Source organism: Hemiscyllium ocellatum, chromosome 2, assembly GCF_020745735.1.
Source record: "Hemiscyllium ocellatum isolate sHemOce1 chromosome 2, sHemOce1.pat.X.cur, whole genome shotgun sequence".
In the NCBI taxonomy this organism is placed as follows: domain Eukaryota; kingdom Metazoa; phylum Chordata; class Chondrichthyes; order Orectolobiformes; family Hemiscylliidae; genus Hemiscyllium; species Hemiscyllium ocellatum.
The window spans coordinates 143692816-143706368 of NC_083402.1; the positions used below are offsets into that span (position 1 = coordinate 143692816).

A 13553-nucleotide genomic window follows, 5' to 3' on the forward strand; every position below is an offset into this window, starting at 1 on the left:
TTCCTAAACTGTAGATCTGAGTCTCAGTAGAATTATATTACATTCTGTGGCAGGTTTTCTAGTTGCAGGGCCATTCTGTTAGAATTCACAGCTGAGTCCAAACACCCAAAGGACATGACAGGCTGAAGCTGACTTTGAAGTAAACTCGATGACTCTGCAATGTGCCACATTGTCTTGACTGAGGAATAACTGTCAGAATCAAAAGCTATTTCTTTTCTCTTTCCTCTTGACAGCTGAAGTTGAATATTTTTGGATGACAGGTGGGAAACTCACCCTGGTTACTGATTACTGCCAATGTTAATTGTCTAGAGGCTGGTTTCCTGCAGGTATTCCCCTCTCACACCACCTGAGGCAGAAGTCTAGCCAGAGAGAGCTGTGTGCCTTCTGATTTCTCTGCAGCTTTTAAGTTCCAGGAATATTGTCATGCTGCACATCAGATTCACTAAAATTATTTTAATATTCATTCATGGGATGTGGATGTTTATGGCTAGGCCAACATTTGTAACTCATCATTGTTTGATCAATTCAATCCAATTGCTATGGGACTGGAGTCACATCTAGGCTGGACAAGTAAGGATAGCATTTTACTTCCCTAAAACACAATAGTGAACCAGATGTTTTTTTTCTGACAACCAGCATTGGATTCATGGCTATCACAAAGACTCTCAATTCCAGATCTTTCTTGAATTACCATTCTACCATCTGCTGCAGCAGGATTAAAGTCTAGATCCCCAGAACATTAACTGGATCCCTGGGATTAACAGGCCAACAATAATACCACTAGCCATTAATGCCCCTTCTGATACCAATAATATAAAGCCTTTATTTATGAAGGGACACTGCATAATTAGGATTCTTTTGATAAGAAGGAGAACTGATAGGGATGTATAACAGTATTGAGGTTTGTTACATTGTGTTAAATCATCAGACAACATTTGTACTGCTCTGTTAGTTGGTAATTAAGGGACATAGTTGAAAATCATCACAAAACCAACAAGGGAAAAGATTTGGAGAATGATTTCTTCAGCATGTAAATAGCTGTTATTATTGGTAAGGCAATAGCCTCGTGGTATTAATGCGAGATTATTAATCCAGAGATCCACTTCATGTTCTGGGGACTGGGGTTCGAATCCCGCCAAGGCAGATGGTGAATTCTGAGTTCAATAAAGTTCTGGAATTAACAGTGTAACGATGACCATGAAACATTGTTGAGAACCACCTTCTCTTCGGGAAGGAAATCTGCTACCCTTACCTGGTCTGACTTACATGTGTCTCCAGACCCACAGTAATGTGGTTGACTTGAAACTGCCCACTAGGCGATCGGTGATGGGTAATAAATGCTGACCTAGCCAGAGACACCCGCATCCCATGAACGAATATGAAATAAAATTCTGCTGAATCTGTCCTGCAGTATTTCTACTGCCTTGGTATGCAGCATGAAGGTTCATTCCTGATGATGTATGTGGCACTTAAAAGAAATCAGAGCTATCTGAGGTAAGACTTCATCCTCAGGGGGCGAGTTGCAGAAAACCAGCCTTTCGATAATTAACCTTGGCAGTGCATTCAGGGCAATTACAAGTGGGCAATGAAAGCTTCCCTAGCCAGTGACACCCATATCTCACGAATGAGTTAAGAAAAATTATAAAACAGGGGTGTCAAAATTCATAACAAACTTTTAAAGAGAAATAGTTTTTTTCAAAAAATTCTATTTTTTTTTCAGAAAAGATAAAAAATTAAGGTTACCCGGAGAACTGTCACAGGGTGCTGGAAAAGCACAGCCGGCCAGGCAGCATCTGAGGAGCAAGAGAGTCGACATTTTGTCAACATGTTGACTCTCCTGCTCCTTGGATGCTGCCTGACCAGCTGTGCTTTTCCAGCACCACAATTGTCAACTCTGATCTCTAGCATCTGCAGTCCTCACTTTATCCAATCAAACAGCTTTTGTCTTTGAACGTTGTATAACTCTAAGTTAAAACATCAAAGGCAAGGGCAGAGCCTGCATTCAAAGTGCTGAAAATAACTTACCACAAAAAACACAGTCAATTCTGAGAAATTTCAGAGGTGTGACTTTTTATGGCATTTTGAATGCTCAAATTTTCATTATAATGATTGCATTTATTGCAAAAAAGAACTTGGCTAATCCAATTTTTCTTTCACGAAATGCAACAATTTTATTCTTCGTTCCATGTGGCGAATCCCAAATCAAAAAGATGAATGTTTGCTGTCAAGAAAGAGATATGATGTAGAGGGTGCCGGTGTTGGACTGGGGTGGACAAAGTTAAAAATCACTCAACACTGGGTTACTTGGAAGTACAAACTTGCAGAGCGCTGCACCTTTGGAGGGTAGCTGAAAGAGAAAGGCATTGCATGATGATTGCATTGATAGGATAGTTTGGCCACAAATACATTTAACAACCAACTTACTCAGGGAGGGAAAAGAATAAAACTTGTTTTTTTTCTGTTTCTATGAAACTTGAGAAATATTTGCAAGCATTGTATCCACAGTAATTACAGGGTGTGATCAAAGTAGAACATTTCAAGGCTCTGTCATTCAGCCAGTTTGAGTGGCAAAGTTGAAAATTACAATAACTTGGTTGTTCTATTTATTAAATAGAGGTGACTAATCTCACTGTGCTTTCAAAAAAATATGCAACTCACCAACTTTGACAGCCTGCGTACTCCTCCATCCGATCATTCACCTTCACTTCAGATATTTTCAAATCAACCTCTAATTATTACACATCTATGGAGTAGGTGGAACTTGAGTCCAAGCTTCCTGGCTCAGAGATAGGGGCACTGTGCCACAACACTGTCTCCACAAAGCACATCATGCTCTCCTGTTTCTTCAGGTCTTTGCTGATTAAATGCAGCTCTTTCCAACTCTCCCATGCCTATTTCGTTCTCAACTTTCATCTTTTTCATTTGGAATTTGTCACCTGGAAATAAAATTAATTGAGAAACCGAAAGAACTGCAGATGCTGTAAATCAGAAACAAAAACAGAAGTTACTGGAAAAGCTCAGCGGCTCTGGCAGCATCTGTGGAGAGAAATCAAACTTAACATTTCTCTTCACAGATGCTGCCAGACCTGCTGAGCTTCTCCAGCCGCTTCTGTTTTTGTTAAAATTGAAATGGTCATAATCAATGAAAAAGAAGTTAGATTAGCAAAGGTTTATTTCACAGGTGAGGTGCCGGAAGATTGGAGGTTGGCAAACGTGGTGCCACTGTTTAAGAAAGGTGGTAAAGACAAGCCAGGGAACGATAGACTGGTGAGCCTGACCTCAGTGGTGGGCAAGTTGTTGGAGGGATTCCTGAGGGACAGGATGTACATGTATTTGGAAAGGCAAGGACTGATTCAGGATAGTCAACATGGCTTTGTGCGTGGGAAATCATGTCTCACAAACTTGATTGAGTTTTTTGAAGAAGTAACAAAGAAGATTGATGAGGGCAGAGCAGTAGATGTATCTATATGGACTTCAGTAAGGCATTCGACAAGGTTCCTCATGGGAGACTGATTAGCAAGGTTAGATCTCATGGAATACAGGGAAAACTAGCCATTTGGATACAGAACTGGCTCAAAGGTAGAAGACAGAGGGTGGTGGTGGTGAAGGGTTGTTTTTCAGACTGGAGGCCTGTGACCAGTGGAGTGCCACAAGGATCAGTGCTGGGCCCTCTACTTGCTGTCATTTACATAAATGATTTGAATGCGAGCATAAGAGATACAGTTAGCAAGTTTGCAGATGACACCAAAATTGGAGGAGCAGTGGACAGCGAAAAGGGTTATCCCAGATTACAACAGGATCTGGACCAGATGGGCCAATGGGCTGAGAAGTGGTAGATGGAGTTTAATTCAGATAAATGAGAGGTGCTGCATTTTGGGAAAGCAAATCTTAGCAGGACTTATACGCTTCATGGTAAGGTCCTAGGGAGTTGCTGAACAAAGAGACCTTGGAGTGCAGGTTCATAGCTCCTTGAAAGTGGAGTGCAGGTAGATAGGGTAGTGAAGGAGGCGTTTGATATGCTTTCCTTTATTGGTCAGAATGTTGAGTACAGGAGTTGGGAGGTCATGTTACGGCTGTACAAGACATTGGTTAGGCCACTTTTGGAATATTGCGTGCAATTCTGGTCTCCTTCTTATCAGAAAGATGTTGTGAAACTTGAAAGGGTTCAGAAAAGAATTACAAGGATGTTGCCAGGGTTGGAGGAGCTGAGCTACAGGGAGAGGCTGAACAAGCTGGGGCTGTTTTCCCTGGAGCGTCAGAGGCTGAGGAGTGACCTTATAGAGGTTTACAAAATTATGAGTGGCATGGATAAATAGACAAAGTCTTTTCCCTGGGGTCGGGGAGTCCAGAACTAGAGGGCATTGGTTTAGGGTGAGAGAGGAAAGATATAAAAGAGACCTAAGGGGCAACTTTTTCACGCAGAGAGTGGTATGTGTATAGAATGAGCTGCCAGAGGACGTGGTGGAGGCTGGAACAATTGCAACATTTAAGAGGCATTTGGATGGGTATATGAATAGGAAGGGTTTGGAGGGATATGGGCCAGGTGCTGGCAGGCGGGACTAGATTGGGTTGGGATATCTGGTCGGCATGGACAGGTTGGACCGAAGGGTCTGTTTCCATGCTGTATATCTCTTTGACTCAATGACTATGACTCTGTTCAATAAAAGGTCCAGTTGACTGAACAGTAAGTAATTACTCAAGATTAAGAAATTACTCACTGTTCAGTCAATTGGACTTTTTATTGAATAGAGTCATAGTCATAGAGTCATAAGATTAAGAAATTACTCTGTCCTGTTTAGAGCAATGATCAGACCCAAACTTCAGAACTGACCAATTAAAGTGTAAAACCAGGTAAAATAATGTCACGTTGCATATTTTGGAAAATTAATCTCTTATATCAGTGGAATAAATGGCCAAATATCACTGTGACAGTCTGACTTAACAATAATTTTAAAATTACAATTCAGGCTATGAGTTTTTCATTTGTATTTCAACTTTTTTATACACTTGACCTTAATCCATTGTTCTACTTTTGTAACAAAATGCTTGAACTTTAATAATGTATTTCAAAACATTAATTGTAGTTCTATTTTCACCCGTTCAATTGTAACAAGAATTTTCCTCATTTCACAGTCTCCACCACCCTCCCCACATGACTGCCTCAGCAGTGCCAATCTATAATTAGCTCCAAAGGAGAGGTGCAGAGTTAATGTTCAGCAACTGACATTCTCAATCCGTTTGTTTGTTGCATAAAGTGTTGAGCATTTAACCAGCACCTTAATGGAATAAATACTCTTAATGGCATGGATTTGTACATTGTTGCCAGATTTTTAAGCAACCGTTTTGCAAATTCTTTTATAATAAATAGAATTATTCAGACACTTCACAATTTTTGAAAATTCAACAATATGTTGTGAAACCAATATCATAAAGTGGGTGTGCTTTATCACAGGGAAATAAGTAGACTGTGAGAACCTTCAATGTCAAGGGATGTACACACTTCTCTGCTTTTTCTAATTGTTATTGTCTCTGTATTTTAAAAATACTTCATTGGATGTAAATAAGGCTTTGGGAACGTCCTTAGATCAGGAAAGGTGCTATGTAAATACAGGCCTCTCTATCTTTCTCCAAAAAGCATTGAACTTCTCTGTAGTTTTCCCAGCTGCTCAGATCTCTCACAAACTCCTGCCATCAACAATCCTGCCCACCCCATCAATCTTCCATTCACCTCTTCCTACTCAGGATCAGCCATCATGACGTTACCAGCGAGACAAATGACTGGTGTTCATCCCACTGAAAATGGACCTTGGTTTCTGTGAAGGCAAAACATTGTTCAGATTCAGGGCGTTCTGATATAACACACATTTCTTTAACGTGAATTCGCTATAACACGATTGACGAATTGGGGACACTGTTTCTAAAGCACAAACTTTTAAAGCAGGTATTGGTTGTAACATGATTTCGGCCCCATTAGTTTGAATGGTGCCGCTATTAAGCGATTTTCTTATAACACGAGATTGCTTGAGAATGAAACTACCACATTATAGCAGAACTGACTGTAACATTGATGAGGCCTGATGCTTAGTTCAGCCCAAAAATTGTTCCTAAGGATTTTACACTCTACATATCAAAAATTCAACATCAGTCTGTGTTTAGTTCAGTGGCCACAATGGGAGTTATCATGGCATGACTGACTTTATCATGTGACAAGGCAGCCTCCCAGAGACAGGAGAACTTTCCAGGTTATAGATTAGATTACTTACAGTGTGGAAACAGGCCCTTCAGCCCAACAAGTCCACACTGACCCGCCAAAGTGCAACCCACCCAGACCCATTCCCGTACATTTACCCCTTCACCTAACACTACGGGCGATTTAGCATGGCCAATTCACCTGACCTGCATATTGTTGGACTGTGGGAGGAAACCAGAGCACCCGGAGGAAACCCACGCAGATGCGGGGAGAACGTGCAAACTCCACACAGTCAGTCGCCTGAGGTGGAAATTGAACCACTGTGCCACCATTATGTTGGAGGACAGAAGAGGCTGATGTGGATTCCTGGCTGTAGGTGACCAGATGTCAGTGAGGTGAATGAGTGAGTCCATTGACACTCAATTCCTCTGAAGCCACCCTGATTTAGTGGTCCCTTAGAGATTTACTGGGACTCTGTGTGGCTTTCCTGTGTATTAGGTCAGGGTTGCTAGGAGCCTCTTGAGGACTCCCTGGACCCATTATCAGGAAAATGAGAGGCCACTGATAGCCTCCCACCCTTTTATCCACCCCTCCACCAATCACCCCCCTTCCTTTCCTGTGATACCCATCCTCTGATCCATCTCTGGAGCCCCAGTTCTCAGGGGTCCTGTGATGACTTGTGGCTTCTGCTGGATGTATACCTGTCTGTCTTTGATTGGTCAAGAGCTTCCAGCGGATGGGACCTTGCGACTCGAGACCTCAATCACAGGGAAGAGCAAATGGCAGCTACCTAAATGCAGAAAACACTTTTGACAGTTGCAGGGGTGGAGTCTAGCATACTGGTTCTGGTCAGAGTGTGCTAGACCCCTATCCACAGCCTCCCTCCCTGTCACCCCTTATCACTTCCCAAGATTTTAGCCCAGTACTTCATTTTGCGTCTAGAGTGTGATTTGAAGAGTGCAAAGTACCGCAAAAATAATTCAAGAGAAATTTGAGCATGAATATGTTAATGTGTTTAAAATGTTTTTGTCAATTTTACATGTACCACAGATACATCTCCATATAGGAAAGACTAAATAACTGATTGCATATTTACACTATACAGTACCCAGCACTTATTTTAATCACCTTGTTGTAGTTAGGAATATTTTAGAATTAAGAGGAAAGAAAATCTTAATCAGCAAGAGTTGGTAACATATTGGGATGGTTCGCAAATTGCTCCCATGTGTGGGAGGTTAGCTCCATTGCAAAACATATGAGAAAAATCACAGACTGCTAATAATATTTCAGCGTGTTGAGCAATGGCATACTTTGCAAAGAGTGAAAACATCCTTAGTGTGTGATTAGAACTTGTTAAAATGTTCACACTTATGTAAGATTGTAACAGGTCACGAATGGCCATTGGACTTGATGTCTTGCTGTTGGGAATAGCCAGACATCAGAGGAATGGCATATATGACTTTAGATTGGAGAAGGTCTTTCTTGAAAAGTTGGACCATACAACAAAGGATTTCCTTTATCCCTACATTAAAAGTAAATATCTCACTTCACTTTATGCAGTGCATAGGGAGGAAAAGCAAGAATTTCAGCACTTCGACATGTATTTGTGAAACCTCATACAATAATGAGGTTTACAAATCACATGTATCTCCCAAACTAAAATGCCTTAGGAAAATAGCTGTCATCTTTGTTTGCTTAAGCTTTAAGATATGCGTCATAAATTTCAGTATGAGGTAATATTGAATAACGTTGGAATGGCTGTGAAAACACAAACTCAGATTTTATTTGTCTCCTATTTGAAGACCAAAATTGCTTTTATATTTACAAATGTGTTTATCTCAAAACTTTTAGTGTTCCCTTAATTTTTTTGTTTTTGAAATTGAATTATCGAATAACATCCAGCACCCTCAATATTTTTATATGTCCTCATCCCAACATAAAGTATTGATGGAACAAAAGCAACGATGATCATATTGTCACCTGGTATTTCCATCTTCAAGCAGACGCATGTGGTGTTCAGTGACACAGTCCACTATTGCGTGGTGGCGCAGTGGTTAATACTGCTGCCTCACAGCACCAGGGATCTGGGTTTGACTCCAGCATTGGTTGACAGTCTGTGTTGTGTTTGTTTGGTTCTCCCTGTGTCAGTGTGGATTCCCCCCACAGTCCAAGGATGTGCAGGTCAGGTGGATTGGCCATGGGATATATAGTGTTGTAGGGGGTTGAGTATGGGTGGGATGCTCTTCAGAGGGTTGGTATGGACTTGATGGGCCAAATGGCCTGCTTCCACAGTGTATGGATTCTATGATTTCCAGATTGTATGCTCTCCTTGAGCAGATGAAGCCTCTTCAAATTACGTAGTGTTCTTCCCACTATCCTCCAAGTTGCCAATGACCTGACAGCGATTTCACAGGAGCTAGATGATGTCTACAGTCATTCCCCTCCCAGCTGCAACCTTTCAGTGGAGATCAGTGACTTGGTGTTTTACAGGTTAATCTGAAAGTGGCGGTAGACCACAATCACTCATTTACATTCCTTCCAGATTGGGCTCCCCAACCACGTCTGACCCTCTCCCTCCCACCCCCACATGGGGGTTCCTACCCCACCCTCCCTTCCACTGCCATCTCCCTCTGGCCATTGCGACCCAGACATCACCGGATACGATGTGGGTAATTTCATGCCCGTGGAAGGTAGAAGATGAGCTAAGTGTTGAGGAATGAAGAAACCTGATTACAGCCCATTGTTGGATGTACTCACCTTTTATTTAACTAGGCTGGGTTTAGGGTCAGACAAGGAGAAAGTGAGGACTGCAGATGCTGGAGACCAGAGCTGAAAAATGTGTTGCTGGAAAAGGGCAGCAGTTCAGGCAGCATCCAAGGAGAAGGAGAATCGACGTTTCGGGCATAGTTTCAGACAAGTAAAACATTGTGAAAAGTTAGCTCAATTATTTTACCAGTTATGCACCTCAGATATTATTAACAATTTGGATTTGATACCTAAGGTCAGTCTTCCCAGGGGTTGAGAAGTCTGGTGGCTAAAGTGAAGAATGAGCTTCTTGTTACTGCTTGCAGTGAAAAGGTGAGAAAACTTCCTCAAGGAAATTATTGTTTGCTCCTCAAAATCTCTTCTTCCAACGTGTTTTCTAAGTGATACCCAGCTCCATTGCCCAGAATTGTTGACACATCTGCAGCAGCAGTGAAGTATTATAGATCTTGACATCAATCCAAAGATGAGCAGGTTCGGTGAATTGGCCATACTAAATTGTCCATAACATTCAGGGATGTGTAGGTTAGGTGCATTAGTTAGGGGTAATTGTAGAATAGTAGAGTAGGGAAATGGGTCTGGGTGGTTTGCTTTCCAGAGGGTCAGTGTAGACCTGTTGGTCCGAATGACCTGTTTCCACACTGTAGGGGTTTGTATGGTCCTATGATCTTGGTAAATAGTGATCATCTCAACACACTTTTATCTGAACCCTGACTTTTGAGGTTGCTGAGAAAGAGACACGAAGAGAAAGAGAGAGAGAGAGAGAGCGACGGAGAGAGAGGGAGTGTGAGAGAGAGGGAGCAAGAGAGAGGGAGAGAGAGAAAATCAGAATGCCTTCCAGTTCTTGGTTATGAATCCTTATTGAAAAGCCATTCCTTTGTAGATTCTGGTGTCTGTTCTCATTGTGTTCTCAAACTGGAGGATCTGCGGGTGGCTTTCATCTCAATGTATCGCCTTCATAAAGGTGGGAATGCATCAGGAAATACAGATCTGAGTTTCAGCACCTGTTATAATGAAGGTAATTTTGATTCAGACTGATCTTTTGTTATTGATGGTTTCATAAGCTTGGGCTAATCTATTTAGGTGATCACACCAGCCTTTTTTGATCAGTATATGCCTTTTTTGAAAATATTTTTAGACCATGAAATTTGCAGCAGTAAAATCAGATGAATTATGTTGAAGACTGATCGTTCATGTTCTTTCCCTGTAAGTAATTGCAGCCAATATTCTAACTGATTGGATTTGATTTATACTGTCACATGCACTGAGGTACAGTGAAAAGTGTTGACTTACATGGTTTATAGGCAGATTGTACTATACAGGTGGGTCAGGGTAACAGAACTGAATGTTGGATCCTATGTTATAGCTGTTAGGAAGGTGCAGAGAGAGATCAACATTAACATTAAAGACGTCCATTCATAGGTCTAATAACTCTGGCCACCAAATGATTTACATAGACTGAGCCTTCACAGAGTCTTATACTCTCATCAATAATTATGACTTCTGTTGGAATGACACCCATGTCCAAAATGGTGGGTGATGCATATTGTAACTATCAGTATTGGAAATGCATAACTTGCTGTATTGCTAAATGCTCCAGTATAGGAGTAAGGATAGAGTTGAGGGTTTATATTAGGCAAACAGGATCTGTTGTATGAGTCAGAATCTAATGAATGTAGAATGTGTCATACCGGCTGAGATCTACATTTACAGCCAAATGAGAGCTGAAGTTTAAGGATTAGATTAGATTACTTACAGTGTGGAAACAGGCCCTTTGGCCCAACAAGTCCACACCGACCCGCAACCCACCCATACCCCTACATTTACCCCATACCTAACACTACGGGCAATTTAGCATGGCCAATTCACCTGACCTGCACATCTTTGGACTGTGGGAGGAAACCGGAGCACCTGGAGGAAACCCATGCAGACACGGGGAGAACGTGCAAACTCCACACAGTCTGTCGCCTGAGTCGGGAATTGAACCCGGGTCTCAGGCGCTGTGAGGTAGCAGTGCTAACCACTGTGCCACCGTGCTGCCCAAAGGAGATAGGTTTATGGAGGGAAATCCAGGCCTTAATACATATCAGCTGAAAGGAGAAGTGGAACCTTGTTAAACATTCAGAAATAATGTTCCAGGTGATCTGACCCAGAGTATTACAATGCTATAATATATAGCTATATACAGCTAGTATTAGAATGCTTTAATGCTATAGTATGACAACGAGACGCAGAACAGTGATTATGATTTAATAAGCTTTCCTTAATTCTTATTTGCTCAAATCATGCCATTTGTCTTAGTCAATAACAGAAATTGCTGGAGAACAGGTGGCTCAGTGGTTAGCACTGCTGCTTCACAGTGCCAGGGACCTAGACTCAATTCCAGCCCCAGGTGACCATCTGCGTGGAATTTGCATATTCTTCCCGTGGCTGCATGGGTTTCCTCCCACAGTCCAAAGATGTGCAGTAGGTGAATTGGCCATTCTAAATTGTCCATAGTGTTCAGGGATGAATAGATTAGGTGCATTAGTCAGGGGTAAATATGGGGTGGGATCCTTTTCGGAGGGTCGGTGTGGACTTGCTGGGCTGAAGGTCCTGTTTCCACACTGTAGGGATTCTATGAGCCAAGTCTGGCAGCATTTGTGAAAAGAGAAACGGCGTTGACAGTTTTCAAGTCCAGTGACCCTTCTTCAGAATAGTCCTCATCGGTGCCCTCTGCAGGAGACCTCATATATGACCTAACCAAAAAAATGTGAAGAACAGAAGATGCTGCTGAATGGTCACTGGACCCGAAATGTTTTCTCTTTGCACAAATGCTGCCAGGCCTGCTGAGTTTCTTTAACAATTTCTGTTTTAAGTTTTCCAACATCTGTGGTTCTTTGTTTTATTCCTTAACCTTAATGATATTTAAATCTAATGATATTAATTAATTGGACCATCCAATGTGGAGCTCAAAGTAGAGGGCAAAAGTTTAAGCTGATAGGGAAGGACATAAAAAGGGACCTAAGGGACAACTTTTTCACACAGATGATGGTACGTGTATGGAATGAGCTGCCAGAGTAAGTGGTGGAGGCTGGTACAATTGCAACATTGAAAAGGCATCTGGATGGGCACATGAATAGGAAGGCAGGGAAATGGGCCAGATGCTGGCAAATGGGACTAGATTAATTTACAATATCTGATCAGCATGGACGAGTTGGACTGAAGCATCTGTTTCCATGCTGTATAACTCAAAGAGAATTTCTTTTACTTGATAGAATTGGTAGCACTTTATTTCTCGAACTGAAATACAGTTGAGAACAGAAGTGAGTCAAACAGTCAGGCAGGCAGGGACAAGGTAGGACTAATAAATTCAACTGCATTTATTTCAATGCAAGGGGCCTAACAGGGAAGGCAGATGAACTCAGGACATGGTTAGAAACATGGGACTGGAATATCATAGCAATTATAGAAACATGGCTCAGGGATGGACAGGATTGGCAGCTGAATGTTCCAGGATACAAATGCTACAGGAAGGATAGAAAGGGAGGCAGGAGAGGAGGGGGAGTGGCATTCTTAATAAGGGATAGCATTACAGCTGTGCTGAGGGAGGATATTCCTGGAAATACATCCAGGCAGGTTATTTGGTTGGAACTGAGAAATAAGAAAGGGATGATCACCTTATTGGGATTGTATTATAGACCTCCTAATAGTCAGAGGAAAATTGAGAAACAAACTTGTAAGGAGATCTCAGCTGACTGTAAGAATAATAGGGTGGTTGGTAGGGGATTTTAACTTTCCGAACATAGACTGGGACTGCCACAGTGTTAAGAGTTTAGATGGAGAGAAATTTGTTAAGTGTACACAAGAAAACTTTCTGATTCAGTATGTGGATGTACCTACTAGAGAAGGTGCAAAACTTGACCTACTCTTGGGAAATAAGACAGGGCAGGTGACTGAGGTGTCAGTGGGGGAGCTCTTTGGGGCCAGCGACCATAATTCTATTAGATTTTAAATAATGATGGAAAAGGACAGACCAGATTGAATGTTGAAGTTCTAAATTGGAGAAAGGCAAATTTTGATGGTATTAGGCAAGAACTTCCAAAAGCTGATTGGGGGCAGATGTTATTAGGTAAACGGACAGCTGGAAAATGGGAAGCCTTCAGAAATGAGATAATGAGAATCGCGAGAATGTATATTCCTGGTAGGGTGAAAAGGAAAGGCTGGTAGGTATAGGGAATGCTGGATGACTAAAGAAATTGAGGGTTTGGTTAAAAAAAAGGAAGCATATGTAAGGTGTAGACAGGATAGATCAAGTGAATCCTTAGAAGAGTATAAAGGAAGTAGGAGTATACTTAAGAGGGAAATCAGGCGGGCAAAAAGGGGACATGAGATAGATTTGGCAAATAGAATTAAGGAGAATCCAAAGGGTTTTTACAAATACATTAAGGACAAAAGGGTAACTAGGGAGAGAATAGGGTCCCTCAAAGATCAGCAAGGCGGTCTTTGTGTGGAGCCACAGAAAATGGGGGAGATACTAAATAAGTATTTTGCATCAGTATTTACTGTGGAAAAGGATATGGAAGATATAGACTGTAGGGGCATAGATGGTGACACCTTG

The 13553-nt window shown here is 41.7% G+C and overlaps 1 long non-coding RNA gene across 1 annotated transcript; it reads right to left on the bottom strand.

Moving 5' to 3' along the window:
• Nucleotides 1-2233: 2233 nt before the first annotated feature.
• LOC132829464 (uncharacterized) lies at nt 2234-5810 on the bottom strand. The gene is made up of 3 exons (XR_009646234.1): nt 5729-5810; nt 2659-2936; nt 2234-2347 (listed from the first exon to the last, which is right to left on the bottom strand). It is a non-coding gene; the product is annotated as an uncharacterized LOC132829464 (long non-coding RNA).
• Nucleotides 5811-13553: the final 7743 nt, after the last annotated feature.